The sequence below is a fragment of the Spea bombifrons genome, chromosome 3 (genome assembly GCF_027358695.1).
Source record: "Spea bombifrons isolate aSpeBom1 chromosome 3, aSpeBom1.2.pri, whole genome shotgun sequence".
Lineage (NCBI taxonomy): Eukaryota > Metazoa > Chordata > Amphibia > Anura > Pelobatidae > Spea > Spea bombifrons.
Genome location: NC_071089.1, coordinates 119896492 through 119923601, shown reverse-complemented (window position 1 = coordinate 119923601; position 27110 = coordinate 119896492). Strand labels below are relative to the sequence as shown.

At 42.8% G+C, this 27110-nt stretch overlaps 19 non-coding genes across 19 annotated transcripts; 3 read left to right on the top strand and 16 right to left on the bottom strand.

Moving 5' to 3' along the window:
• The first annotated feature begins 1031 nt into the window (after window positions 1-1031).
• TRNAN-GUU (transfer RNA asparagine (anticodon GUU)) lies at window positions 1032-1105 on the top strand. The gene has a single exon. It is a non-coding gene; the product is annotated as a tRNA-Asn (tRNA).
• Window positions 1106-3527: 2422 nt separating this feature from the next.
• TRNAN-GUU (transfer RNA asparagine (anticodon GUU)) lies at window positions 3528-3601 on the top strand. Its single transcript has one exon. It is a non-coding gene; the product is annotated as a tRNA-Asn (tRNA).
• A 1174-nt stretch (window positions 3602-4775) lies between these two features.
• Window positions 4776-4849, top strand: TRNAN-GUU (transfer RNA asparagine (anticodon GUU)). Its single transcript has one exon. It is a non-coding gene; the product is annotated as a tRNA-Asn (tRNA).
• Window positions 4850-7278: 2429 nt separating this feature from the next.
• On the bottom strand, window positions 7279-7350 carry TRNAE-UUC (transfer RNA glutamic acid (anticodon UUC)). Its single transcript has one exon. It is a non-coding gene; the product is annotated as a tRNA-Glu (tRNA).
• Window positions 7351-7652: 302 nt separating this feature from the next.
• Window positions 7653-7738, bottom strand: TRNAY-GUA (transfer RNA tyrosine (anticodon GUA)). Its single transcript is given in 2 exon segments — window positions 7653-7688; window positions 7702-7738. It is a non-coding gene; the product is annotated as a tRNA-Tyr (tRNA).
• Window positions 7739-14901: 7163 nt separating this feature from the next.
• Window positions 14902-14973, bottom strand: TRNAE-UUC (transfer RNA glutamic acid (anticodon UUC)). The gene has a single exon. It is a non-coding gene; the product is annotated as a tRNA-Glu (tRNA).
• Window positions 14974-15276: 303 nt separating this feature from the next.
• On the bottom strand, window positions 15277-15362 carry TRNAY-GUA (transfer RNA tyrosine (anticodon GUA)). Its single transcript is given in 2 exon segments — window positions 15277-15312; window positions 15326-15362. It is a non-coding gene; the product is annotated as a tRNA-Tyr (tRNA).
• Window positions 15363-15525: 163 nt separating this feature from the next.
• Window positions 15526-15597, bottom strand: TRNAG-UCC (transfer RNA glycine (anticodon UCC)). Its single transcript has one exon. It is a non-coding gene; the product is annotated as a tRNA-Gly (tRNA).
• Window positions 15598-17806: 2209 nt separating this feature from the next.
• On the bottom strand, window positions 17807-17892 carry TRNAY-GUA (transfer RNA tyrosine (anticodon GUA)). Its single transcript is given in 2 exon segments — window positions 17807-17842; window positions 17856-17892. It is a non-coding gene; the product is annotated as a tRNA-Tyr (tRNA).
• A 164-nt stretch (window positions 17893-18056) lies between these two features.
• TRNAG-UCC (transfer RNA glycine (anticodon UCC)) lies at window positions 18057-18128 on the bottom strand. The gene has a single exon. It is a non-coding gene; the product is annotated as a tRNA-Gly (tRNA).
• A 1836-nt stretch (window positions 18129-19964) lies between these two features.
• Window positions 19965-20036, bottom strand: TRNAE-UUC (transfer RNA glutamic acid (anticodon UUC)). The gene has a single exon. It is a non-coding gene; the product is annotated as a tRNA-Glu (tRNA).
• Window positions 20037-20339: 303 nt separating this feature from the next.
• Window positions 20340-20425, bottom strand: TRNAY-GUA (transfer RNA tyrosine (anticodon GUA)). The gene is given in 2 exon segments: window positions 20340-20375; window positions 20389-20425. It is a non-coding gene; the product is annotated as a tRNA-Tyr (tRNA).
• A 164-nt stretch (window positions 20426-20589) lies between these two features.
• Window positions 20590-20661, bottom strand: TRNAG-UCC (transfer RNA glycine (anticodon UCC)). The gene has a single exon. It is a non-coding gene; the product is annotated as a tRNA-Gly (tRNA).
• Window positions 20662-22497: 1836 nt separating this feature from the next.
• On the bottom strand, window positions 22498-22569 carry TRNAE-UUC (transfer RNA glutamic acid (anticodon UUC)). Its single transcript has one exon. It is a non-coding gene; the product is annotated as a tRNA-Glu (tRNA).
• A 303-nt stretch (window positions 22570-22872) lies between these two features.
• On the bottom strand, window positions 22873-22958 carry TRNAY-GUA (transfer RNA tyrosine (anticodon GUA)). Its single transcript is given in 2 exon segments — window positions 22873-22908; window positions 22922-22958. It is a non-coding gene; the product is annotated as a tRNA-Tyr (tRNA).
• A 164-nt stretch (window positions 22959-23122) lies between these two features.
• Window positions 23123-23194, bottom strand: TRNAG-UCC (transfer RNA glycine (anticodon UCC)). Its single transcript has one exon. It is a non-coding gene; the product is annotated as a tRNA-Gly (tRNA).
• Window positions 23195-25030: 1836 nt separating this feature from the next.
• Window positions 25031-25102, bottom strand: TRNAE-UUC (transfer RNA glutamic acid (anticodon UUC)). Its single transcript has one exon. It is a non-coding gene; the product is annotated as a tRNA-Glu (tRNA).
• Window positions 25103-25405: 303 nt separating this feature from the next.
• Window positions 25406-25491, bottom strand: TRNAY-GUA (transfer RNA tyrosine (anticodon GUA)). The gene is given in 2 exon segments: window positions 25406-25441; window positions 25455-25491. It is a non-coding gene; the product is annotated as a tRNA-Tyr (tRNA).
• A 163-nt stretch (window positions 25492-25654) lies between these two features.
• On the bottom strand, window positions 25655-25726 carry TRNAG-UCC (transfer RNA glycine (anticodon UCC)). The gene has a single exon. It is a non-coding gene; the product is annotated as a tRNA-Gly (tRNA).
• Window positions 25727-27110: the final 1384 nt, after the last annotated feature.

Sequence of the window (27110 nt, the reverse complement as noted above, 5' to 3'; positions counted from 1 at the left end):
TTCCAGACAAAGCATGCCAATCCTTCCATGAAAAAACACAGGAAAAACTTCTTGGCATAGTGCCAATTTTGGAATGCTTAGATTATTATTATTAATTTTTTGTTTTTTAACTTAGGCCACGTCTACAATACTACATGTTGTTAATAATTCGGGCAGCCGTTACCAAAATAGTGGCTGGCAAGGGGAGAATGCCGTTTTCATACAATATCATAAATGACACAAGTTGTTAACCCTACGTGCCAATTAATCTTATGCAACGCCAGTTGTGCTTAAACAGAAAAGTGACATTATAAAAACAAAATTAGCAGAGGATGGTTTCAATCCATCGACCTCTGGGTTATGGGCCCAGCACGCTTCCACTGCGCCACTCTGCTTTTCTTATGGTGGTTTGTCCGAGGGGAGAATGCTGTTTTAATGCAATATCATCAATGACAGAAGTTATTAACCCTATGTAAAAATGACATCTAGCAGAGGATGGTTTCGATACATCGACCTCTGGGTTATGGGCCCAGCACGCTTCCGCTGCGCCACTCTGCTTTTCTTATGGTGGTTTGTCCGAGGGGAGAATGCTGTTTTCATGCAATATCATCAATGACAGAAGTTATTAACCCTATGTAAAAATGACATCTAGCAGAGGATGGTTTCGATCCATCGACATCTGGGTTATGGGCCCAGCACGCGTCCGCTGCGCCACTCTGCTTTTCATGGTGCTTTCTTCACAAATGATAAAACACATTAATTCCTGACTTTTTTTTCTCCAAATCTCTTCTTCAAGCTTCGAAAGTGCCAACTTTTTGCCACTTTCTTCCCAAATGATAAAAAACCATGAATATCTGACTTTTTTTTCCAAATCTCTTCTTCAAGATTCGTAAAGACAATTTAGGAGTACAAGTTCTCACCATCATGAAATAATGTATAAACAGTTGAGATACAACTGTCAATTCTTCTGCTATGGTCACTAAGCCCTCTGGAATGCTGAAGGTTTAAAGTCATAATCCTCACTGCTTCTCTGAAAACCGCCACAAGTAGTTGTCTCTGTGGCGCAATCGGTTAGCGCGTTCGGCTGTTAACCGAAAGGTTGGTGGTTCAAGCCCACCCAGGGACGAGTGGGATGTTTTCCTGAAAACTTTCATTCCTGTGTTTGCAACACCAATGAGCTAATGATTACATTGAAAGACAGAAATGCAAAATCCTTAAAGGTTTCTAACATTAAGCTAAATCTTCTTATTCCACTTGTGGAAAGTTATTTTCCAGACAAAGCATGCCAATCCTTCCATGAAAAAACACAGGAAAAACTTCTTGGCATAGTGCCTATTTTGGAATGCTTAGATTATTATTATTAATTTTTTGTTTTTTAACTTAGGCCACGTCTACAATACTACATGTTGTTAATAATTCGGGCAGCCGTTACCAAAATAGTGGCTGGCAAGGGGAGAATGCCGTTTTCATACAATATCATAAATGACACAAGTTGTTAACCCTACGTGCCAATTAATCTTATGCAACGCCAGTTGTGCTTAAACAGAAAAGTGACATTATAAAAACAAAATTAGCAGAAGTTGGTTTCGATCCATCGACCTCTGGGTTATGGGCTCAGCACGCTTCCGCTGCGCCACTCTGCTTTTCTTATAGTGGTTTGTCCGAGGGGAGAATGCTGTTTTAATGCAATATCATCAATGACAGAAGTTATTAACCCTATGTAAAAATGACATCTAGCAGAGGATGGTTTCGATCCATTGACCTCTGGGTTATGGGCCCAGCACGCTTCCGCTGCGCCACTCTGCTTTCTGTAAAGCTGTTTGTCCGAGGGGAGAATGCTGTTTTCATGCAATATCATCAATGACAGAAGTTATTAACCCTATGTAAAAATGACATCTAGCAGAGGATGGTTTCGATCCATCGACATCTGGGTTACGGGCCCAGCACGCGTCCTCTGCGCCACTCTGCTTTTCATGGTGCTTTCTTCACAAATGATAAAACACATTAATTCCTGACTTTTTTTTCTCCAAATCTCTTCTTCAAGCTTCGAAAGTGCCAACTTTTTGCCACTTTCTTCCCAAATGATAAAAAACCATGAATATCTGACTTTTTTTTCCAAATCTCTTCTTCAAGATTCGTAAAGACAATTTAGGAGTACAAGTTCTCACCATCATGAAATAATGTATAAACAGTTGAGATACAACTGTCAATTCTTCTGCTATGGTCACTAAGCCCTCTGGAATGCTGAAGGTTTAAAGTCATAATCCTCACTGCTTCTCTGAAAACAGTCACAAGTGGTTGTCTCTGTGGCGCAATTGGTTAGCGTGTTTGGCTGTTAACCGAAAGGTTGGTGGTTCAAGCCCACCCAGGGACGAGTGGGATGTTTTCCTGAAAACTTTCAATCCTGTGTTTGCAACACAAATGAGCTAATGATTACATTGAAAGACAGAATTGCAAAATCCTTAAAGCTTTCCAACATTAAGCCAAATCTTCTTATTCCACTTGTGGAAAGTTATTTTCCAGACAAAGCATGCCAATCCTTCCATGAAAAAAACACATGAAAAACTTCTTGGCATAGTGCCAATTTTGGAATGCTTAGATTATTATTATTAATTTTTTGTTTTTTAACTTAGGCCACGTCTACAATACTACATGTTGTTAATAATTCGGGCAGCCGTTACCAAAATAGTGGCTGGCAAGGGGAGAATGCCGTTTTCATACAATATCATAAATGACACAAGTTGTTAACCCTACGTGCCAATTAATCTTATGCAACGCCAGTTGTGCTTAAACAGAAAAGTGACATTATAAAAACAAAATTAGCAGAGGATGGTTTCAATCCATCGACCTCTGGGTTATGGGCCCAGCACGCTTCCGCTGGGCCACTCTGCTTTTCTTATAGTGGTTTGTCCGAGGGGAGAATGCTGTTTTAATGCAATATCATCAATGACAGAAGTTATTAACCCTATGTAAAAATGACATCTAGCAGAGGATGGTTTCAATCCATCGACCTCTGGGTTATGGGCCCAGCACGCATCCGCTGCGCCACTCTGCTTTCTGTAAAGCTGCTTGTCCGAGGGGAGAATGCTGTTTTCATGCAATATCATCAATGACAGAAGTTATTAACCCTATGTAAAAATGACATCTAGCAGAGGATGGTTTCGATCCATCGACCTCTGGGTTATGGGCCCAGCACGCTTCCGCTGCGCCACTCTGCTTTTCATGGTGCTTTCTTCACAAATGATAAAACACATTAATTCCTGACTTTTTTTCTCCAAATCTCTTCTTCAAGCTTCGAAAGGGCCAACTTTTTGCCACTTTCTTCCCAAATGATAAAAAACCATGAATATCTGACTTTTTTTTCCAAATCTCTTCTTCAAGATTCGTAAAGACAATTTAGGAGTACAAGTTCTCACCATCATGAAATAATGTATAAACAGTTGAGATACAACTGTCAATTCTTCTGCTATGGTCACTAAGCCCTCTGGAATGCTGAAGGTTTAAAGTCATAATCCTCACTGCTTCTCTGAAAACAATCACATGTGGTTGTCTCTGTGGCGCAATCGGTTAGCGCGTTCGGCTGTTAACCGAAAGGTTGGTGGTTCAAGCCCACCCAGGGACGAGTGGGATGTTTTCCTGAAAACTTTCATTCTTGTGTTTGCAACACCAATGACCTAATGATTACATTGAAAGACAGAAATGCAAAATCCTTAAAGCTTTCCAACATTAAGCTAAATCTTCTTATTCCACTTGTGGAAAGTTATTTTCCAGACAAAGCATGCCAATCCTTCCATGAAAAAACACAGGAAAAACTTCTTGGCATAGTGCCAATTTTGGAATGCTTAGATTATTATTATTAATTTTTTGTTTTTTAACTTAGGCCACGTCTACAATACTACATGTTGTTAATAATTCGGGCAGCCGTTACCAAAATAGTGGCTGGCAAGGGGAGAATGCCGTTTTCATACAATATCATAAATGACACAAGTTGTTAACCCTACGTGCCAATTAATCTTATGCAACGCCAGTTGTGCTTAAACAGAAAAGTGACATTATAAAAACAAAATTAGCAGAGGATGGTTTCGATCCATCGACCTCTGGGTTATGGGCCCAGCACGCTTCCGCTGCGCCACTCTGCTTTTCTTATAGTGGTTTGTCCGAGGGGAGAATGCTGTTTTAATGCAATATCATCAATGACAGAAGTTATTAACCCTATGTAAAAATGACATCTAGCAGAGGATGGTTTCGATCCATCGACCTCTGGGTTATGGGCCCAGCACGCTTCCGCTGCGCCACTCTGCTTTCTGTAAAGCTGCTTGTCCGAGGGGAGAATGCTGTTTTCATGCAATATCATCAATGACAGAAGTTATTAACCCTATGTAAAAATGACATCTAGCAGAGGATGGTTTCGATCCATCGACCTCTGGGTTATGGGCCCAGCACACTTCCGCTGCACCACTCTGCTTTTCATGGTGCTTTCTTCTCAAATGATAAAACACATTAATTCCTGACTTTTTTTTCTCCAAATCTCTTCTTCAAGCTTCGAAAGTGCCAACTTTTTGCCACTTTCTTCCCAAATGATAAAAAACCATGAATATCTGACTTTTTTTTCCAAATCTCTTCTTCAAGATTCGTAAAGACAATTTAGGAGTACAAGTTCTCACCATCATGAAATAATGTATAAACAGTTGAGATACAACTGTCAATTCTTCTGCTATGGTCACTAAGCCCTCTGGAATGCTGAAGGTTTAAAGTCATAATCCTCACTGCTTCTCTGAAAACCGCCACAAGTGGTTGTCTCTGTGGCGCAATCGGTTAGCGCGTTCGGCTGTTAACCGAAAGGTTGGTGGTTCAAGCCCACCCAGGGACGAGTCGGATGTTTTCCTGAAAACTCTCATTCCTGTGTTTGCAACACCAATGAGCTAATGATTACATTGAAAGACAGAAATGCAAAATCCTTAAAGCTTTCCAACATTAAGCTAAATCTTCTTATTCCACTTGTGGAAAGTTATTTTCCAGACAAAGCATGCCAATCTTTCCATGAAAAAACACAGGAAAAACTTCTTGGCATAGTGCCTATTTTGGAATGCTTAGATTATTATTATTAATTTTTTGTTTTTTAACTTAGGCCACGTCTACAATACTACATGTTGTTAATAATTCGGGCAGCCGTTACCAAAATAGTGGCTGGCAAGGGGAGAATGCCGTTTTCATACAATATCATAAATGACACAAGTTGTTAACCCTACGTGCCAATTAATCTTATGCAACGCCAGTTGTGCTTAAACAGAAAAGTGACATTATAAAAACAAAATTAGCAGAGGATGGTTTTGATCCATCGACCTCTGGGTTATGGGCACAGCACGCTTCCGCTGCGCCACTCTGCTTTTCTTCTAGTGGTTTGTCCAAGGGGAGAATGCTGTTTTAATGCAATATCATCAATGACAGAAGTTATTAACCCTATGTAAAAATGATATTTAGCATAGGATGGTTTTGATCCATCGACCTCTGGGTTATGGGCCCAGCACGCTTCCGCTGCGCCACTCTGCTTTCTGTACAGCTGTTTGTCCGAGGGGAGAATGCTGTTTTAATGCAATATCATCAATGACAGAAGTTATTAACCCTATGTAAAAACGACATCTAGCAGAGGATGGTTTCGATCCATCGACCTCTGGGTTATGGGCCCAGCACGCTTCCGCTGCGCCACTCTGCTTCTGATGGTGCTTTCTTCACAAATGATAAAACACATTAAATCCTGACTTTTTTTCTCCAAATCTCTTCTTCAAGCTTCGAAAGGGCCAACTTTTTGCCACTTTCTTCCCAAATGATAAAAAACCATGAATATCTGACTTTTTTTTCCAAATCTCTTCTTCAAGATTCGTAAAGACAATTTAGGAGTACAAGTTCTCACCATCATGAAATAATGTATAAACAGTTGAGATACAACTGTCAATTCTTCTGCTATGGTCACTAAGCCCTCTGGAATGCTGAAGGTTTAATTCATAATCCTCACTGCTTCTCTGAAAACAGTCACAAGTGGTTGTCTCTGTGGCGCAATTGGTTAGCGTGTTCGGCTGTTAACCGAAAGGTTGGTGGTTCAAGCCCACCCAGGGACGAGTGGGATGTTTTCCTGAAAACTTTCATTCCTGTGTTTGCAACACCAATGAGCTAATGATTACATTGAAAGACAGAAATGCAAAATCCTTAAAGCTTTCCAACATTAAGCTAAATCTTCTTATTCCACTTGTGGAAAGTTATTTTCCAGACAAAGCATGCCAATCCTTCCATGAAAAAACACAGGAAAAACTTCTTGGCATAGTGCCTATTTTGGAATGCTTAGATTATTATTATTAATTTTTTGTTTTTTAACTTAGGCCACGTCTACAATACTACATGTTGTTAATAATTCGGGCAGCCGTTACCAAAATAGTGGCTGGCAAGGGGAGAATGCCGTTTTCATACAATATCATAAATGACACAAGTTGTTAACCCTACGTGCCAATTAATCTTATGCAACGCCAGTTGTGCTTAAACAGAAAAGTGACATTATAAAAACAAAATTAGCAGAGGATGGTTTCGATCCATCGACCTCTGGGTTATGGGCCCAGCACGCTTCCGCTGCGCCACTCTGCTTTTCTTATGGTGGTTTGTCCGAGGGGAGAATGCTGTTTTAATGCAATATCATCAATGACAGAAGTTATTAACCCTATGTAAAAATGACATCTAGCAGAGGATGGTTTCGATCCATCGACCTCTGGGTTATGGGCCCAGCACGCTTCCGCTGCGCCACTCTGCTTCTGATGGTGCTTTCTTCACAAATGATAAAACACATTAATTCCTGACTTTTTTTTCTCCAAATCTCTTCTTCAAGCTTCGAAAGTGCCAACTTTTTGCCACTTTCTTCCCAAATGATAAAAAACCATGAATATCTGACTTTTTTTTCCAAATCTCTTCTTCAAGATTCGTAAAGACAATTTAGGAGTACAAGTTCTCACCATCATGAAAGTTCATCACCTTTTGTCACTTCCTCTCCCATTTTCTTTAATCTATCCTCCTTTTCTTTAATCTCTCCATTTTCATTATCTTTCCTCCTGTTGCATTTTATATAATCTCTCTTATCTATTTCTCCCCTTTCTGATGTTCCTTGACCAGCCCAAAGAGGTAAGGAATCTGGCCCAGTATTTTGAGGTGGATATTCAGGTAAGGTGAGCGCTTTAGATGTTGGGGAATATGATTAATGCTATTTGATTTGACCAACTAGCAAATGGATAGCAACATGGGGTTCCAATAAAAACTAGCTTCCCATACCGGGAGTCGAACCCGGGCAGCCTGGGTGAAAACCAGGAATCCTAACCGCTAGACCATATGGGATACATGTCTACTCTCTGCGCACACCACATGGGATTGTGTATGTGACGGAGCATCCACAGATCCTATAGGAGGTGAACCTTTTTATTTTAAAATACAGTTGTAATGCCTGTCAGTCCGCGGCTGCAGTTGATGAGTTCCTGTTCCAATGATCTTTGTGAGATGCGTCAGAGTTATAGTTTCTTTGGATCTTCCCAGATAAAGTGGTCCTTTTGCTGACCACGGAATTCGCACCTAAAGTCCTCTCTTCACTCTGTAGGATCAACCTACCATTTTTTTTCCCGTCTCACAAAAATAAAGAGCATTCCTTCGAGCCGGAATCGAACCAGCGACCTAAGGATGTCTGATTGTTTTCTACAGTCCTCCGCTCTACCAGCTGAGCTATCGAAGGTCATGATATGGTGCGCTGTCCATGCTCACTGTACCTGGAGCAGCCCCTCCCTCACCAACATGGTATGCATTGTGTTACAAGCTACAGCAAGTTGAAGGGTTAACATTGCAAACGGCTTGAAACTTACTGAATAGACTCGGATGTGTAAAAAAAAAATAAACGCTGCGTTGGCCCGGAATCGAACCCGGGTCAACTGCTTGGAAGGCAGCTATGCGCACCACTATACCACCAACACTGGACAGAGAGATAGGCTTTAAACCAGAGATGGGAAGGTCTGCGAAAAAAAAAAACGAAAAAAAAAACCCCAAAAAGCATGAGAAAAAAAACCATTTTCCTCCCGTTTTTTTCCAAAGCCATTTTTTGTTTGTGGAAAATGATGTCATATCCCGGCGCTCAGACTCAGCAGCACTCAGAGGATGCTCACTCTCTATGGAGGTTGCGTAACGTTTTCTTTAATTTCATAAAAATGAACCCTGCTGATGATGTCCTGGGAAAGGCTGGGTTTTGAGACCCTTGAGTTTTAAGATAATGTGAGTTAGATCCAGTCTGATATACAACGAAGGTAAAAGAAGTGTGGAACCAGTTTTCACAGAGCCCGATAGATCTGCTACATGGGTGGTTTTAGGAGTTCTGCATATGTAGATGTTATTGTGTCATTTTGCAGCCTTTAGCAGAATTTATTTTTATGTGGAATATGGAATGTTTCATCAGAACATTTAGAAATCTGGCCGAATTTCAGGAAATGTTAAAAATTGTCATCTTCTGCCTTGGTCAGATCCTGTGCTCTGGCCTGGCTTCTTTCTACACTTAAGCTTCTTTAGCGTAGCGGTTAGAGCGTTTGCCTCACGTGAGAAAGGTCCCCGGTTCGAAACTGGGTAGAAACGCTTCTTTTCATTATTCCCATTTAACATACAGAACCGATGACTTCATCACCAAAGAGGGCAATCTGCTCCTCAGTTTTGTACCAGAAGGTGGTGCTGTTGCCCTAGGTCTTGGCCTAGTCAAGAAAATGGTGGTCAATCTACTGATGTCTTTCTTTCAGGTAAATGACTGGTGCTTCACATACTTTTTGCTTTGTTGCTTTAGTGTATTCCTTTGTTTTTCTTGTTTGCAATTTGGATGTTGAGATGATTTTTCCATGATATGTTTGAACCTGATGCAGAACTCACTCTAACTATAAAATGAAATACCTGGTCAGTATATTGTGGTGCTATCAAATCTATACATATAATGTAATGTTGTTATAATTACAGCTGTTTTGTGATTCGTACGGATAGTTACCTGTAAGTTGTCGGTGGCCAGACTGGGGATAACTAAGCAGCACTGGCAGTTTCAGGAATTCCACCCTGCCTCCAGCAATCATCAGATATAGAAGATATAATTAGAGATTATATTAGCCTTGGTGAAGGTATAATCTAAATTTTATTAAAGACAGGAGGCGAATAATTTGCATAAACCTTCTTTACTCTTCCACCAGTAGCAGCAAAGAAATAAACATAGAAAAATACAACCAATCAAAATGTAACATAAACCATAAAACCAAGTGACAATGACACTCCATCCTCTTCTTTGGTGCGGCAAACACAAACAAGGGAATCCAAACACAGTCAGAAACTGGACAGCAATGCAACGTCCACACTGGAACCAGAGAGCCACCGCTGAAAACACAGGAGGGCAGCCCGGAACGTGCAGTTAAACTGAAAAAGAAAGAGAAGGAGAACCGTAACAGCAACTGCGATCAGAGTAATGGAATTAAACATCAATCACAATAAATGCAGACATCATAAGAAACAGAAAGATCAACGCACTAAAAGAAAATAACCCACAACCATAAGGGAAGGGAGAGGAGGGAAATTATTCGCCTCCTGTCTTTAATAAAATTTAGATTATACCTTCACCAAGGCTAATATAATCTCTAATTTTACAACAAGACAGGAGGCTTCATAATTTGCATTTTTAACGCTCCACCAAGACAGACGCGGCATGCGAGACCGGTCGAAAATAAAAGGTGCGGAAAGTAGATGCACGAGACCAGTCAGCCGCCCTAAGGACATCCGAAAAAGAGGCGCCCAAAGAGACAGCACCTGAAGCAGCCGCGCCCCTAACCGAATGAGCCCCAAAACTAGGGTCAATCTCAGCCAGACCCAAAAGCCAACGGACCCATCTGGCGATAGTGGGAGCCGAAACAGGCCGAAATGGGGCAACGTACGATATGAGGAGTTGAGAACCCCCCGAACGATGGGACGCAGTAACCGAAAGATACTGCTGGACACAGCGAGCCACACATAAGAGGGGTTGCGACGGAAAATAAGGATAAGAGACCAAGGAGGTGAAAGACTTGGTGCGCCTAGCTACCCGGAATTCCACCCCCTCCGGCGAGAAAGAGATGGCTCCAGCGTCGAAGGCCCTAATATCCGCCACACGACGAAAAGAGACCAGAGCGAGCAACACGGCGAGTTTAGCTGACAATTGTTTGAGCGAAAGCAATGGGTTATCCGGCCAGGATAGCAAGAAATCGAGAACCCTCTGTACATCCCAGAGAAAGGAATACCTGGGAGCCGGAGCCCGAGAAAGACGAGCCCCACGTAGCAGGCGACAAACCAGCGGATGCCGGCCGAGAGGCGATCCCTCCACAGGGGCGTGAAAGGCCGAGATAGCAGAGCGGAAAACATTCAAGGTACGATAAGATTTGTCCTGGGAAAAAAGATGGGACAAAAAATTCAAAACCTCGGTTACAGGGGCTGAGAATGGATCAGCCTGCCGTCCCATACACCAAGACACCCAGGATTTCCAAGCATAGGTGTAAGCCCGTCTGGTCCCTGGGGCAAGGGCGTCCCGGAGTAAACCGTGAGCATGCTCCGAAAGGCGGCGCAAATCGCAGGATCGCCGGAAAGGCTCCAAGCTATCAAAGGAAGACGCTGTTGTAAAATGAGGGGGTGAAACTGCCCTGACGGGTCCAGGAGCAGATGGGGTACCGCAGGCAGTAGAAGAGGAGTGTCCGCACACAGTTCCAAGAGGGCTGGGAACCAAGGCTGAGCCGGCCACAGAGGGGTGATCAGCAACACCGACACCCGCAGCAGTCGGATCATGTGAAGCGTCCGAGGGATCAGCGCAAACGGGGGAAAGGCATAAGCCCCTGAGGGAGGCCAAACCTGCAGGAAAGCGTCCACTGCCAAGCACTCCGGGTCTGGAAGCCAGCTGAAGAAATTTTCCAGTTGTGTGTTCAACCTGGAGGCGAACAAGTCTATCGAGAACGGACCCCTCCTGGCATCCAGGAGCTGGAAAACTGCGCTGTCCAATTTCCAGTCGCCGACATCCCTCCAATGTCGAGAGAACCAATCTGCCACCGTGTTGTCGGAGCCTGGTAGATATTCCGCCTTCAGGGTGATGCAGTTGGCGAGGCAGAAGTCGTAAAGCTCTTTGGTGAGGTCCGTGAGCAGGCGAGAGCGTGTGCCCCCCAGCCGATTGATGTATTGAACGGCTGAAATATTGTCCATCCGCAGGAGCAGACAGCAGTTGGAACGGCCCGCAGCCAAGCTCTTGATGGCGAAAGAGCCAGCGATCAGTTCCAGACAATTGATATGTAATTGTCTCTCCTCCGGGGACCAACGTCCCCCCGTCGCCCCCGACGGTCCTGACGCCCCCCAACCGAAGGTACTGGCATCTGACTCCAAGACCAGGTCCGGGAGGGCGCCGAAAATGGCTCGACCATTCCAAGCCTCCATGTGACGTAACCACCACATGAGCTCTAGCCTCACCTCTACGGAGAGGGTAACTGTCTGGTCGTATGAAGGTAGCCTGCGAAGATACTCTGCCTTCAACCTCTGGTTGTGGGAAAAGAGGGAGAGCCTTCCAGCAATTCTTGTAGGGGAATAAAGGTTTGAAAATAAGGGACTCACCGAATCGCGCTCTCCCACGAGTGGAGCCACCAAAACCTCTTCTGTTGGAGCCTCTGTTGGAGGATGGGAAAGGAGCTCGCAGCTGGTAGCCGGGTTGGTATGAGGAAGGCTGGAAATAGGCACGGGAGCCTCTAGCAGATGAGCGGCTGGCGGCCCGGCTCCTCGGACGTCCAGCCCTGGCGGAAAAACGCTGGCCAGATGCAAAAGCCTTCCGCATGGAGGACTGGGCCTTCGTAAAGGATGTAAAGATGTTGACGTGCTTGTTCAACTCTTTGATAAATGAATCCCCGAAGAGGAGTCCTTCAGCAGTAGGCCCTAACTCCTTGCTTCCCAAGTCCATGAGCCGAGGATCATCAGTGGAGAGGGCCACGTTGGCGTTGCCGAGCAAAATGACACAGCGTTGGATCCATTCCAAGGCGAGGGAGGCATCCATAGGCGTACCCGACATGACTGCTTTGTCGGCCATCAAAAACAATTGTGTTAAGGGGCCTGCCACATCCAGTAGCTTATCTTGAGCACCCCGAATGCCCCGTTCTGCACCCTTCTTAGGGTCTCGACCAGTCTTTGACATGTATGTCGCCATGGTGGGGTCGAATTGTGGGGTTTTGAGGACCTTGTGCGGCAGAATTGGGCGAGGGCACTCAGCCCGAAGTTTGTTGCGAACCTCCCTTTCCACAGGTCTGCGGATCCACTTTACCAAGAAGTTGGAGATGTGGTCAGGAGGTGTCCACTCAGTGGAGCGTGGGTGCCTGATGCGTTCGGGATCGAACCAAGGTTCACCCGCGGCATCCAGGGTAGCAGAGTCGCCCGTAGTGTCGTTTATGGCAGTAGGAGTACGCCCGTAGGGGTCTGAAGCTCCCGTAGTTAGGGCCGTCTCGCTGAACGTACGAGAGGTGGGAGGTCTTGGTCGCCAAAGTCCGAGTCAGAGTCTTGCGACCCCCCACGCCACTCGTCTAGCAGGGCGTATGAGCCACCTGCAGCCTCTCCTTCCTCAGATGAGTAACCATAAACATCCCCACTGAGCTCTGGGGCAGAGCCAATGGGGTTGCGCACAGCGCGGTGTTTCCCCTTGCTGGTGCCAAACAAGATACCCTTACGTGGGCGTTTGTGTATTGAGCCCTCGGTATCTGGATCCGAATGTGTGGGATCATCTCTCCCGCGTACGCCAATAGGGGCGTCCTGGGAGGCCATAGTAGGCTGTGGGATGGAAGCCAGTGCCTGCTGTAGGGCCGAATCAAATGAAGCCTTGGCGGCTGACAGCCAGGATGAGAGATCAACCGCAGAAGATGACTGGGTACTCTCTGTCATATTGCTCACCAAAGCGCAGTTTTCAGAAGTTGACGCTGTAATTATGAGCAGACAAAAAAAAAATTGATGGCACCAGAGGTATGTGCAAAGCAGATACAAAATACTGTGCAGAGCACAACGAGTTAAACCACAAGGTGGCAGTAGAGGCTGAGAAGCAGAGCCATGTTACTTGCTAAGCCCAAAGTAGAGGTCTAATATCACCCAGTAGGGGGACAGGGCCAGCTGAGTATGAGGTCTGACAAGGCGAGACCTGATTAGATCACCCTGATTAACATCAAACACAGGGGACTGTATAATGTAGTATAGTAATAATAGAACAGAACAGAATAGAATAATAAAAATAAAAAATAATCAACTATTCAATAATGAGGGGTCCCCAGCAGGAATCAAACTCAGGACCTGAAGACTATCCACACAAAAGCAAAGCCTTAGCCAGTAGAGCCATACAACTGCTTAATTAAATAAATAAAGAAAACACTAAAAAGGTGTAGATACAAAACTGCCCTAGAAGGAAAGACACTGCCTGGAACGGCAGTGGAAGGGGTTAAAGGACAGAGGAGAAGCACGTGGAGAGCAGTCAGATCATAGAAGAGGGGCAGTAGCACCTCTGAGGCGCGAAAAGGAAGCAGAGCAAGACAACAGGTGGAGAAGGCAGACAGGAGGACCGAGAACAGAAGGAAGAACCTCGAGGGAAGGGAGAAGGTAAGAGAAAGTTAGTGGTAGAGGAAAAAACCACTAAAGAAAAGATGCTTAAGACAGCGTGGGGAGAGTGAGGAAAAACTGCCTGAGGCAGGAATCTGCCAGGAAGGCCTGGGAAATACAGGGATAAAACTGAAAACCTAATGGATGAAATGAGGCAAAACAGGAGTGGAGGACCCGAAAAAGGGGGCCAGGGGAAGGGGCAACCCCCAGAAACACAAGAAGATGCAAGAATAATAAATATCATAAAATGACATATATATATATATATATATATAAAAGGACAGAAAAAAAAACAATAATAATAATAATATAATAATAATAACAATATAGGAAATAATAAAATATATAATAAAATATATAAGGATAATAATGATTAGCCAAAAGTCATCTGACCTTGTTGGTGGAAGCAGCAAAGAAAGAGGATGGAGTGTCATTGTCACTTGGTTTTATGGTTTATGTTACATTTTGATTGGTTGTATTTTTCTATGTTTATTTCTTTGCTGCTATTGGTGGAAGAGTAAAGAAGGTTTATGCAAATTATGAAGCCTCCTGTCTTGTTGTAAAATACTTGATCCCTTTATGCCCATCTCATGGTGATGGGGCTGCCCTGAGAACAAGAGCAGTATGATCAGGTTTTATCATAAGTTTGTCCTGTGTTATTCACTTTTCCCGCAGTGACAGTTTCTTTTACAGAAATAGAATTTTCTGAAGGGATAAATTATACATATTACATATAAAACATATACACTTTATGAAAGGATGTGGACACCCCTCCTAATTATTGAGTTTAGGTATTTCAGCCACATCCATTGCTAACAGGTGTATAAAATCAAGCACATAGTCGACCATCTCCCTAGACAGACATTGGCATTATGTCTCCCTTTTCCTCTTCATCTATCTTTGTTCTCTTTATCTCCCAACCCTTTCTCTTTACCTCTCCCTGTTTGTCCACTTTTTCTTTACCGCTACCTTTTGTCACTTCCTCTCCCATTTTCTTTAATCTATCCTCCTTTTCTTTAATCTCTCCATTTTCATTATCTTTCCTCCTGTTGCATTTTATATAATCTCTCTTATCTATTTCTCCCCTTTCTGATGTTCCTTGACCAGCCCAAAGAGGTAAGGAATCTGGCCCAGTATTTTGAGGTGGATATTCAGGTAAGGTGAGCGCTTTAGATGTTGGGGAATATGATTAATGCTATTTGATTTGACCAACTAGCAAATGGATAGCAACATGGGGTTCCAATAAAAACTAGCTTCCCATACCGGGAGTCGAACCCGGGCCGCCTGGGTGAAAACCAGGAATCCTAACCGCTAGACCATATGGGATACACGTCTACACCCCTGCGCACACCACATGGGATTGTGTATGTGACGGAGCATCCACAGATCCTATAGGAGGTGAACCTTTTTATTTTAAAATACAGTTGTAATGCCTGTCAGTCCGCGGCTGCAGTTGATGAGTTCCTGTTCCAATGATCTTTGTGAGATGCGTCAGAGTTATAGTTTCTTTGGATCTTCCCAGATAAAGTGGTCCTTTTGCTGACCACGGAATTCGCACCTAAAGTCCACTCTTCACTCTGTAGGATCAACCTACCATTTTTTTTCCCGTCTCACAAAAATAAAGAGCATTCCTTCGAGCCGGAATCGAACCAGCGACCTAAGGATGTCTGATTGTTTTCTACAGTCCTCCGCTCTACCAGCTGAGCTATCGAAGGTCATGGTTTGGTGCGCTGTCCATGCTGACTGTACCTGGAGCAGCCCCTCCCTCACCAACATGGTATGCATTGTGTTACAAGCTACAGCAAGTTGAAGGGTTAACATTGCAAACGGCTTGAAACTTACTGAATAGACTCGGATGTGTAAAAAAAAAATAAACGCTGCGTTGGCCGGGAATCGAACCCGGGTCAACTGCTTGGAAGGCAGCTATGCTCACCACTATACCACCAACGCTGGACAGAGAGATAGGCTTTAAACCAGAGATGGGAAGGTCTGCGGAAAAAAAAAACGAAAAAAAACCCCAAAAAAACATGAGAAAAAAAACCATTTTCCTCCCGTTTTTTTCCAAAGCCATTTTTTGTTTGTGGGAAATGATGTCATATCCCGGCGCTCAGACTCAGCAGCACTCAGAGGATGCTCACTCTCTATGGAGGTTGCGTAACGTTTTCTTTAATTTCATAAAAATGAACCCTGCTGATGATGTCCTGGGAAAGGCTGGGTTTTGAGACCCTTGAGTTTTAAGATAATGTGAGTTAGATCCAGTCTGATATACAACGAAGGTAAAAGAAGTGTGGAACCAGTTTTCACAGAGCCCGATAGATCTGCTACATGGGTGGTTTTAGGAGTTCTGCATATGTAGATGTTATTGTGTCATTTTGCAGCCTTTAGCAGAATTTATTTTTATGTGGAATATGGAATGTTTCATCAGAACATTTAGAAATCTGGCCGAATTTCAGGAAATGTTAAAAATTGTCATCTTCTGCCTTGGTCAGATCCTGTGCTCTGGCCTGGCTTCTTTCTACACTTAAGCTTCTTTAGCGTAGCGGTTAGAGCGTTTGCCTCACGTGAGAAAGGTCCCCGGTTCGAAACTGGGTAGAAACGCTTCTTTTCATTATTCCCATTTAACATACAGAACCGATGACTTCATCACCAAAGAGGGCAATCTGCTCCTCAGTTTTGTACCAGAAGGTGGTGCTGTTGCCCTAGGTCTTGGCCTAGTCAAGAAAATGGTGGTCAATCTACTGATGTCTTTCTTTCAGGTAAATGACTGGTGCTTCACATACTTTTTGCTTTGTTGCTTTAGTGTATTCCTTTGTTTTTCTTGTTTGCAATTTGGATGTTGAGATGATTTTTCCATGATATGTTTGAACCTGATGCAGAACTCACTCTAACTATAAAATGAAATACCTGGTCAGTATATTGTGGTGCTATCAAATCTATACATATAATGTAATGTTGTTATAATTACAGCTGTTTTGTGATTCGTACGGATAGTTACCTGTAAGTTGTCGGTGGCCAGACTGGGGATAACTAAGCAGCACTGGCAGTTTCAGGAATTCCACCCTGCCTCCAGCAATCATCAGATATAGAAGATATAATACTTGATCCCTTTATGCCCATCTCATGGTGATGGGGCTGCCCTGAGAACAAGAGCAGTATGATCAGGTTTTATCATAAGTTTGTCCTGTGTTATTCACTTTTCCCGCAGTGACAGTTTCTTTTACATAAATAGAATTTTCTGAAGGGATAAATTATACATATTACATATAAAACATATACACTTTATGAAAGGATGTGGACACCCCTCCTAATTATTGAGTTTAGGTATTTCAGCCACATCCATTGCTAACAGGTGTATAAAATCAAGCACATAGTCGACCATCTCCCTAGACAGACATTGGCATTATGTCTCCCTTTTCCTCTTCATCTATCTTTGTTCTCTTTATCTCCCAACCCTTTCTCTTTACCTCTCCCTGTTTGTCCACTTTTTCTTTACCGCTACCTTTTGTCACTTCCTCTCCCATTTTCTTTAATCTATCCTCCTTTTCTTTAATCTCTCCATTTTCATTATCTTTCCTCCTGTTGCATTTTATATAATCTCTCTTATCTATTTCTCCCCTTTCTGATGTTCCTTGACCAGCCCAAAGAGGTAAGGAATCTGGCCCAGTATTTTGAGGTGGATATTCAGGTAAGGTGAGCGCTTTAGATGTTGGGGAATATGATTAATGCTATTTGATTTGACCAACTAGCAAATGGATAGCAACATGGGGTTCCAATAAAAACTAGCTTCTCATACCGGGAGTCGAACCTTTGCCGCCTGGGTGAAAACCAGGAATCCTAACCGCTAGACCATATGGGATACATGTCTACACCCCTGCGCACACCACATGGGATTGTGTATGTGACGGAGCATCCACAGATCCTATAGGAGGTGAACCTTTTTATTTTAAAATACAGTTGTAATGCCTGTCAGTCCGCGGCTGCAGTTGATGAGTTCCTGTTCCAATGATCTTTGTGAGATGCGTCAGAGTTATAGTTTCTTTGGATCTTCCCAGATAAAGTGGTCCTTTTGCTGACCACGGAATTCGCACCTAAAGTCCACTCTTCACTCTGTAGGATCAACCTACCATTTTTTTTCCCGTCTCACAAAAATAAAGAGCATTCCTTCGAGCCGGAATCGAACCAGCGACCTAAGGATGTCTGATTGTTTTCTACAGTCCTCCGCTCTACCAGCTGAGCTATCGAAGGTCATGATTTGGTGCGCTGTCCATGCTGACTGTACCTGGAGCAGCCCCTCCCTCACCAACATGGTATGCATTGTGTTACAAGCTACAGCAAGTTGAAGGGTTAACATTGCAAACGGCTTGAAACTTACTGAATAGACTCGGATGTGTAAAAAAAAAAATAAACGCTGCGTTGGCCGGGAATCGAACCCGGGTCAACTGCTTGGAAGGCAGCTATGCTCACCACTATACCACCAACGCTGGACAGAGAGATAGGCTTTAAACCAGAGATGGGAAGGTCTGCGGAAAAAAAAAAACGAAAAAAACCCCCCAAAAAAACATGAGAAAAAAAAACATTTTCCTCCCGTTTTTTTCCAAAGCCATTTTTGGTTTGTGGGAAATGATGTCATATCCCGGCGCTCAGACTCAGCAGCACTCAGAGGATGCTCACTCTCTATGGAGGTTGCGTAACGTTTTCTTTAATTTCATAAAAATGAACCCTGCTGATGATGTCCTGGGAAAGGCTGGGTTTTGAGACCCTTGAGTTTTAAGATAATGTGAGTTAGATCCAGTCTGATATACAACGAAGGTAAAAGAAGTGTGGAACCAGTTTTCACAGAGCCCGATAGATCTGCTACATGGGTGGTTTTAGGAGTTCTGCATATGTAGATGTTATTGTGTCATTTTGCAGCCTTTAGCAGAATTTATTTTTATGTGGAATATGGAATGTTTCATCAGAACATTTAGAAATCTGGCCGAATTTCAGGAAATGTTAAAAATTGTCATCTTCTGCCTTGGTCAGATCCTGTGCTCTGGCCTGGCTTCTTTCTACACTTAAGCTTCTTTAGCGTAGCGGTTAGAGCGTTTTCCTCACGTGAGAAAGGTCCCCGGTTCGAAACTGGGTAGAAACACTTCTTTTCATTATTCCCATTTAACATACAGAACCGATGACTTCATCACCAAAGAGGGCAATCTGCTCCTCAGTTTTGTACCAGAAGGTGGTGCTGTTGCCCTAGGTCTTGGCCTAGTCAAGAAAATGGTGGTCAATCTACTGATGTCTTTCTTTCAGGTAAATGACTGGTGCTTCACATACTTTTTGCTTTGTTGCTTTAGTGTATTCCTTTGTTTTTCTTGTTTGCAATTTGGATGTTGAGATGATTTTTCCATGATATGTTTGAACCTGATGCAGAACTCACTCTAACTATAAAATGAAATACCTGGTCAGTATATTGTGGTGCTATCAAATCTATACATATAATGTAATGTTGTTATAATTACAGCTGTTTTGTGATTCGTACGGATAGTTACCTGTAAGTTGTCGGTGGCCAGACTGGGGATAACTAAGCAGCACTGGCAGTTTCAGGAATTCCACCCTGCCTCCAGCAATCATCAGATATAGAAGATATAATACTTGATCCCTTTATGCCCATCTCATGGTGATGGGGCTGCCCTGAGAACAAGAGCAGTATGATCAGGTTTTATCATAAGTTTGTCCTGTGTTATTCACTTTTCCCGCAGTGACAGTTTCTTTTACATAAATAGAATTTTCTGAAGGGATAAATTATACATATTACATATAAAACATATACACTTTATGAAAGGATGTGGACACCCCTCCTAATTATTGAGTTTAGGTATTTCAGCCACATCCATTGCTAACAGGTGTATAAAATCAAGCACATAGTCGACCATCTCCCTAGACAGACATTGGCATTATGTCTCCCTTTTCCTCTTCATCTATCTTTGTTCTCTTTATCTCCCAACCCTTTCTCTTTACCTCTCCCTGTTTGTCCACTTTTTCTTTACCGCTACCTTTTGTCACTTCCTCTCCCATTTTCTTTAATCTATCCTCCTTTTCTTTAATCTCTCCATTTTCATTATCTTTCCTCCTGTTGCATTTTATATAATCTCTCTTATCTATTTCTCCCCTTTCTGATGTTCCTTGACCAGCCCAAAGAGGTAAGGAATCTGGCCCAGTATTTTGAGGTGGATATTCAGGTAAGGTGAGCGCTTTAGATGTTGGGGAATATGATTAATGCTATTTGATTTGACCAACTAGCAAATGGATAGCAACATGGGGTTCCAATAAAAACCAGCTTCCCATACCGGGAGTCGAACCCGGGCCGCCTGGGTGAAAACCAGGAATCCTAACCGCTAGACCATATGGGATACATGTCTACACCCCTGCGCACACCACATGGGATTGTGTATGTGACGGAGCATCCACAGATCCTATAGGAGGTGAACCTTTTTATTTTAAAATACAGTTGTAATGCCTGTCAGTCCGCGGCTGCAGTTGATGAGTTCCTGTTCCAATGATCTTTGTGAGATGCGTCAGAGTTATAGTTTCTTTGGATCTTCCCAGATAAAGTGGTCCTTTTGCTGACCACGGAATTCGCACCTAAAGTCCACTCTTCACTCTGTAGGATCAACCTACCATTTTTTTTCCCGTCTCACAAAAATAAAGAGCATTCCTTCGAGCCGGAATCGAACCAGCGACCTAAGGATGTCTGATTGTTTTCTACAGTCCTCCGCTCTACCAGCTGAGCTATCGAAGGTCATGATTTGGTGCGCTGTCCATGCTGACTGTACCTGGAGCAGCCCCTCCCTCACCAACATGGTATGCATTGTGTTACAAGCTACAGCAAGTTGAAGGGTTAACATTGCAAACGGCTTGAAACTTACTGAATAGACTCGGATGTGTAAAAAAAAAAATAAACGCTGCGTTGGCCGGGAATCGAACCCGGGTCAACTGCTTGGAAGGCAGCTATGCTCACCACTATACCACCAACGCGGGACAGAGAGATAGGCTTTAAACCAGAGATGGGAAGGTCTGCGGAAAAAAAACAACGAAAAAAACCCCCCAAAAAAACATGAGAAAAAAAAACATTTTCCTCCCGTTTTTTTCCAAAGCCATTTTTTGTTTGTGGGAAATGATGTCATATCCCGGCGCTCAGACTCAGCAGCACTCAGAGGATGCTCACTCTCTATGGAGGTTGCGTAACGTTTTCTTTAATTTCATAAAAATGAACCCTGCTGATGATGTCCTGGGAAAGGCTGGGTTTTGAGACCCTTGAGTTTTAAGATAATGTGAGTTAGATCCAGTCTGATATACAACGAAGGTAAAAGAAGTGTGGAACCAGTTTTCACAGAGCCCGATCGATCTGCTACATGGGTGGTTTTAGGAGTTCTGCATATGTAGATGTTATTGTGTCATTTTGCAGCCTTTAGCAGAATTTATTTTTATGTGGAATATGGAATGTTTCATCAGAACATTTAGAAATCTGGCCGAATTTCAGGAAATGTTAAAAATTGTCATCTTCTGCCTTGGTCAGATCCTGTGCTCTGGCCTGGCTTCTTTCTACACTTAAGCTTCTTTAGCGTAGCGGTTAGAGCGTTTGCCTCACGTGAGAAAGGTCCCCGGTTCGAAACTGGGTAGAAACGCTTCCTTTCATTATTCCCATTTAACATACAGAACCGATGACTTCATCACCAAAGAGGGCAATCTGCTCCTCAGTTTTGTACCAGAAGGTGGTGCTGTTGCCCTAGGTCTAGGCCTAGTCAAGAAAATGGTGGTCAATCTACTGATGTCTTTCTTTCAGGTAAATGACTGGTGCTTCACATACTTTTTGCTTTGTTGCTTTAGTGTATTCCTTTGTTTTTCTTGTTTGCAATTTGGATGTTGAGATGATTTTTCCATGATATGTTTGAACCTGATGCAGAACTCACTCTAACTATAAAATGAAATACCTGGTCAGTATATTGTGGTGCTATCAAATCTATACATATAATGTAATGTTGTTATAATTACAGCTGTTTTGTGATTCGTACGGATAGTTACCTGTAAGTTGTCGGTGGCCAGACTGGGGATAACTAAGCAGCACTGGCAGTTTCAGGAATTCCACCCTGCCTCCAGCAATCATCAGATATAGAAGATATAATACTTGATCCCTTTATGCCCATCTCATGGTGATGGGGCTGCCCTGAGAACAAGAGCAGTATGATCAGGTTTTATCATAAGTTTGTCCTGTGTTATTCACTTTTCCCGCAGTGACAGTTTCTTTTACATAAATAGAATTTTCTGAAGGGATAAATTATACATATTACATATAAAACATATACACTTTATGAAAGGATGTGGACACCCCTCCTAATTATTGAGTTTAGGTATTTCAGCCACATCCATTGCTAACAGGTGTATAAAATCAAGCACATAGTCGACCATCTCCCTAGACAGACATTGGCATTATGTCTCCCTTTTCCTCTTCATCTATCTTTGTTCTCTTTATCTCCCAACCCTTTCTCTTTACCTCTCCCTGTTTGTCCACTTTTTCTTTACCGCTACCTTTTGTCACTTCCTCTCCCATTTTCTTTAATCTATCCTCCTTTTCTTTAATCTCTCCATTTTCATTATCTTTCCTCCTGTTGCATTTTATATAATCTCTCTTATCTATTTCTCCCCTTTCTGATGTTCCTTGACCAGCCCAAAGAGGTAAGGAATCTGGCCCAGTATTTTGAGGTGGATATTCAGGTAAGGTGAGCGCTTTAGATGTTGGGGAATATGATTAATGCTATTTGATTTGACCAACTAGCAAATGGATAGCAACATGGGGTTCCAATAAAAACTAGCTTCCCATACCAGGAGTCGAACCCGGGCCGCCTGGGTGAAAACCAGGAATCCTAACCGCTAGACCATATGGGATACATGTCTACACCCCTGCGCACACCACATGGGATTGTGTATGTGACGGAGCATCCACAGATCCTATAGGAGGTGAACCTTTTTATTTTAAAATACAGTTGTAATGCCTGTCAGTCCGCGGCTGCAGTTGATGAGTTCCTGTTCCAATGATCTTTGTGAGATGCGTCAGAGTTATAGTTTCTTTGGATCTTCCCAGATAAAGTGGTCCTTTTGCTGACCACGGAATTCGCACCTAAAGTCCACTCTTCACTCTGTAGGATCAACCTACTATTTTTTTTCCCTTCTCACAAAAATAAAGAGCATTCCTTCGAGCCGGAATCGAACCAGCGACCTAAGGATGTCTGATTGTTTTCTACAGTCCTCCGCTCTACCAGCTGAGCTATCGAAGGTCATGATTTGGTGCGCTGTCCATGCTGACTGTACCTGGAGCAGCCCCTCCCTCACCAACATGGTATGCATTGTGTTACAAGCTACAGCAAGTTGAAGGGTTAACATTGCAAACGGCTTGAAACTTACTGAATAGACTCGGATGTGTAAAAAAAAAAAGAAACGCTGCGTTGGCCGGGAATCGAACCCGGGTCAACTGCTTGGAAAGCAGCTATGCTCACCACTATACCACCAACGCTGGACAGAGAGATAGGCTTTAAACCAGAGATGGGAAGGTCTGTGGAAAAAAAAAAACGAAAAAAAACCCCCAAAAAAACATGAGAAAAAAAACCATTTTCCTCCCGTTTTTTTCCAAAGCCATTTTTTGTTTGTGGGAAATTATGTCATATCCCGGCGCTCAGACTCAGCAGCACTCAGAGGATGCTCACTCTCTATGGAGGTTGCGTAACGTTTTCTTTAATTTCATAAAAATGAACCCTGCTGATGATGTCCTGGGAAAGGCTGGGTTTTGAGACCCTTGAGTTTTAAGATAATGTGAGTTAGATCCAGTCTGATATACAACGAAGGTAAAAGAAGTGTGGAACCAGTTTTCACAGAGCCCGATCGATCTGCTACATGGGTGGTTTTAGGAGTTCTGCATATGTAGATGTTATTGTGTCATTTTGCAGCCTTTAGCAGAATTTATTTTTATGTGGAATATGGCATGTTTCATCAGAACATTTAGAAATCTGGCCGAATTTCAGGAAATGTTAAAAATTGTCATCTTCTGCCTTGGTCAGATCCTGTGCTCTGGCCTGGCTTCTTTCTACACTTAAGCTTCTTTAGCGTAGCGGTTAGAGCGTTTGCCTCACGTGAGAAAGGTCCCCGGTTCGAAACTGGGTAGAAACGCTTCCTTTCATTATTCCCATTTAACATACAGAACCGATGACTTCATCACCAAAGAGGGCAATCTGCTCCTCAGTTTTGTACCACAAGGTGGTGCTGTTGCCCTAGGTCTAGGCCTAGTCAAGAAAATGGTGGTCAATCTACTGATGTCTTTCTTTCAAGTAAATGACTGGTGCTTCACATACTTTTTGCTTTGTTGCTTTAGTGTATTCCTTTGTTTTTCTTGTTTGCAATTTGGATGTTGAGATGATTTTTCCATGATATGTTTGAACCTGATGCAGAACTCACTCTAACTATAAAATGAAATACCTGGTCAGTATATTGTGGTGCTATCAAATCTATACATATAATGTAATGTTGTTATAATTACAGCTGTTTTGTGATTCGTACGGATAGTTACCTGTAAGTTGTCGGTGGCCAGACTGGGGATAACTAAGCAGCACTGGCAGTTTCAGGAATTCCACCCTGCCTCCAGCAATCATCAGATATAGAAGATATAATACTTGATCCCTTTATGCCCATCTCATGGTGATGGGGCTGCCCTGAGAACAAGAGCAGTATGATCAGGTTTTATCATAAGTTTGTCCTGTGTTATTCACTTTTCCCGCAGTGACAGTTTCTTTTACATAAATAGAATTTTCTGAAGGGATAAATTATACATATTACATATAAAACATATACACTTTATGAAAGGATGTGGACACCCCTCCTAATTATTGAGTTTAGGTATTTCAGCCACATCCATTGCTAACAGGTGAATAAAATCAAGCACATAGTCGACCATCTCCCTAGACAGACATTGGCATTATGTCTCCCTTTTCCTCTTCATCTATCTTTGTTCTCTTTATCTCCCAACCCTTTCTCTTTACCTCTCCCTGTTTGTCCACTTTTTCTTTACCGCTACCTTTTGTCACTTCCTCTCCCATTTTCTTTAATCTATCCTCCTTTTCTTTAATCTCTCCATTTTCATTATCTTTCCTCCTGTTGCATTTTATATAATCTCTCTTATCTATTTCTCCCCTTTCTGATGTTCCTTGACCAGCCCAAAGAGGTAAGGAATCTGGCCCAGTATTTTGAGGTGGATATTCAGGTAAGGTGAGCGCTTTAGATGTTGGGGAATATGATTAATGCTATTTGATTTGACCAACTAGCAAATGGATAGCAACATGGGGTTCCAATAAAAACTAGCTTCCCATACCGGGAGTCGAACCCGGGCCGCCTGGGTGAAAACCAGGAATCCTAACCGCTAGACCATATGGGATACATGTCTACACCCCTGCGCACACCACATGGGATTGTGTATGTGACGGAGCATCCACAGATCCTATAGGAGGTGAACCTTTTTATTTTAAAATACAGTTGTAATGCCTGTCAGTCCGCGGCTGCAGTTGATGAGTTCCTGTTCCAATGATCTTTGTGAGATGCGTCAGAGTTATAGTTTCTTTGGATCTTCCCAGATAAAGTGGTCCTTTTGCTGACCACGGAATTCGCACCTAAAGTCCACTCTTCACTCTGTAGGATCAACCTACCATTTTTTTTCCCGTCTCACAAAAATAAAGAGCATTCCTTCGAGCCGGAATCGAACCAGCGACCTAAGGATGTCTGATTGTTTTCTACAGTCCTCCGCTCTACCAGCTGAGCTATCGAAGGTCATGATTTGGTGCGCTGTCCATGCTGACTGTACCTGGAGCAGCCCCTCCCTCACCAACATGGTATGCATTGTGTTACAAGCTACAGCAAGTTGAAGGGTTAACATTGCAAACGGCTTGAAACTTACTGAATAGACTCGGATGTGTAAAAAAAAAATAAACGCTGCGTTGGCCGGGAATCGAACCCGGGTCAACTGCTTGGAAGGCAGCTATGCTCACCACTATACCACCAACGCTGGACAGAGAGATAGGCTTTAAACCAGAGATGGGAAGGTCTGCAGAAAAAAAAAAAAAAAAAAAAAAACGAAAAAAACCCCCCAAAAAAACATGAGAAAAAAAACCATTTTCCTCCCGTTTTTTTCCAAAGCCATTTTTTGTTTGTGGGAAATGATGTCATATCCCGGCGCTCAGACTCAGCAGCACTCAGAGGATGCTCACTCTCTATGGAGGTTGCGTAACGTTTTCTTTAATTTCATAAAAATGAACCCTGCTGATGATGTCCTGGGAAAGGCTGGGTTTTGAGACCCTTGAGTTTTAAGATAATGTGAGTTAGATCCAGTCTGATATACAACGAAGGTAAAAGAAGTGTGGAACCAGTTTTCACAGAGCCCGATAGATCTGCTACATGGGTGGTTTTAGGAGTTCTGCATATGTAGATGTTATTGTGTCATTTTGCAGCCTTTAGCAGAATTTATTTTTATGTGGAATATGGAATGTTTCATCAGAACATTTAGAAATCTGGCCGAATTTCAGGAAATGTTAAAAATTGTCATCTTCTGCCTTGGTCAGATCCTGTGCTCTGGCCTGGCTTCTTTCTACACTTAAGCTTCTTTAGCGTAGCGGTTAGAGCGTTTGCCTCACGTGAGAAAGGTCCCCGGTTTGAAACTGGGTAGAAACGCTTCTTTTCATTATTCCCATTTAACATACAGAACCGATGACTTCATCACCAAAGAGGGCAATCTGCTCCTCAGTTTTGTACCACAAGGTGGTGCTGTTGCCCTAGGTCTTGGCCTAGTCAAGAAAATGGTGGTCAATCTACTGATGTCTTTCTTTCAGGTAAATGACTGGTGCTTCACATACTTTTTGCTTTGTTGCTTTAGTGTATTCCTTTGTTTTTCTTGTTTGCAATTTGGATGTTGAGATGATTTTTCCATGATATGTTTGAACCTGATGCAGAACTCACTCTAACTATAAAATGAAATACCTGGTCAGTATATTGTGGTGCTATCAAATCTATACATATAATGTAATGTTGTTATAATTACAGCTGTTTTGTGATTCGTACGGATAGTTACCTGTAAGTTGTCGGTGGCCAGACTGGGGATAACTAAGCAGCACTGGCAGTTTCAGGAATTCCACCCTGCCTCCAGCAATCATCAGATATAGAAGATATAATACTTGATCCCTTTATGCCCATCTCATGGTGATGGGGCTGCCCTGAGAACAAGAGCAGTATGATCAGGTTTTATCATAAGTTTGTCCTGTGTAATTCACTTTTCCCGCAGTGACAGTTTCTTTTACATAAATAGAATTTTCTGAAGGGATAAATTATACATATTACATATAAAACATATACACTTTATGAAAGGATGTGGACACCCCTCCTAATTATTGAGTTTA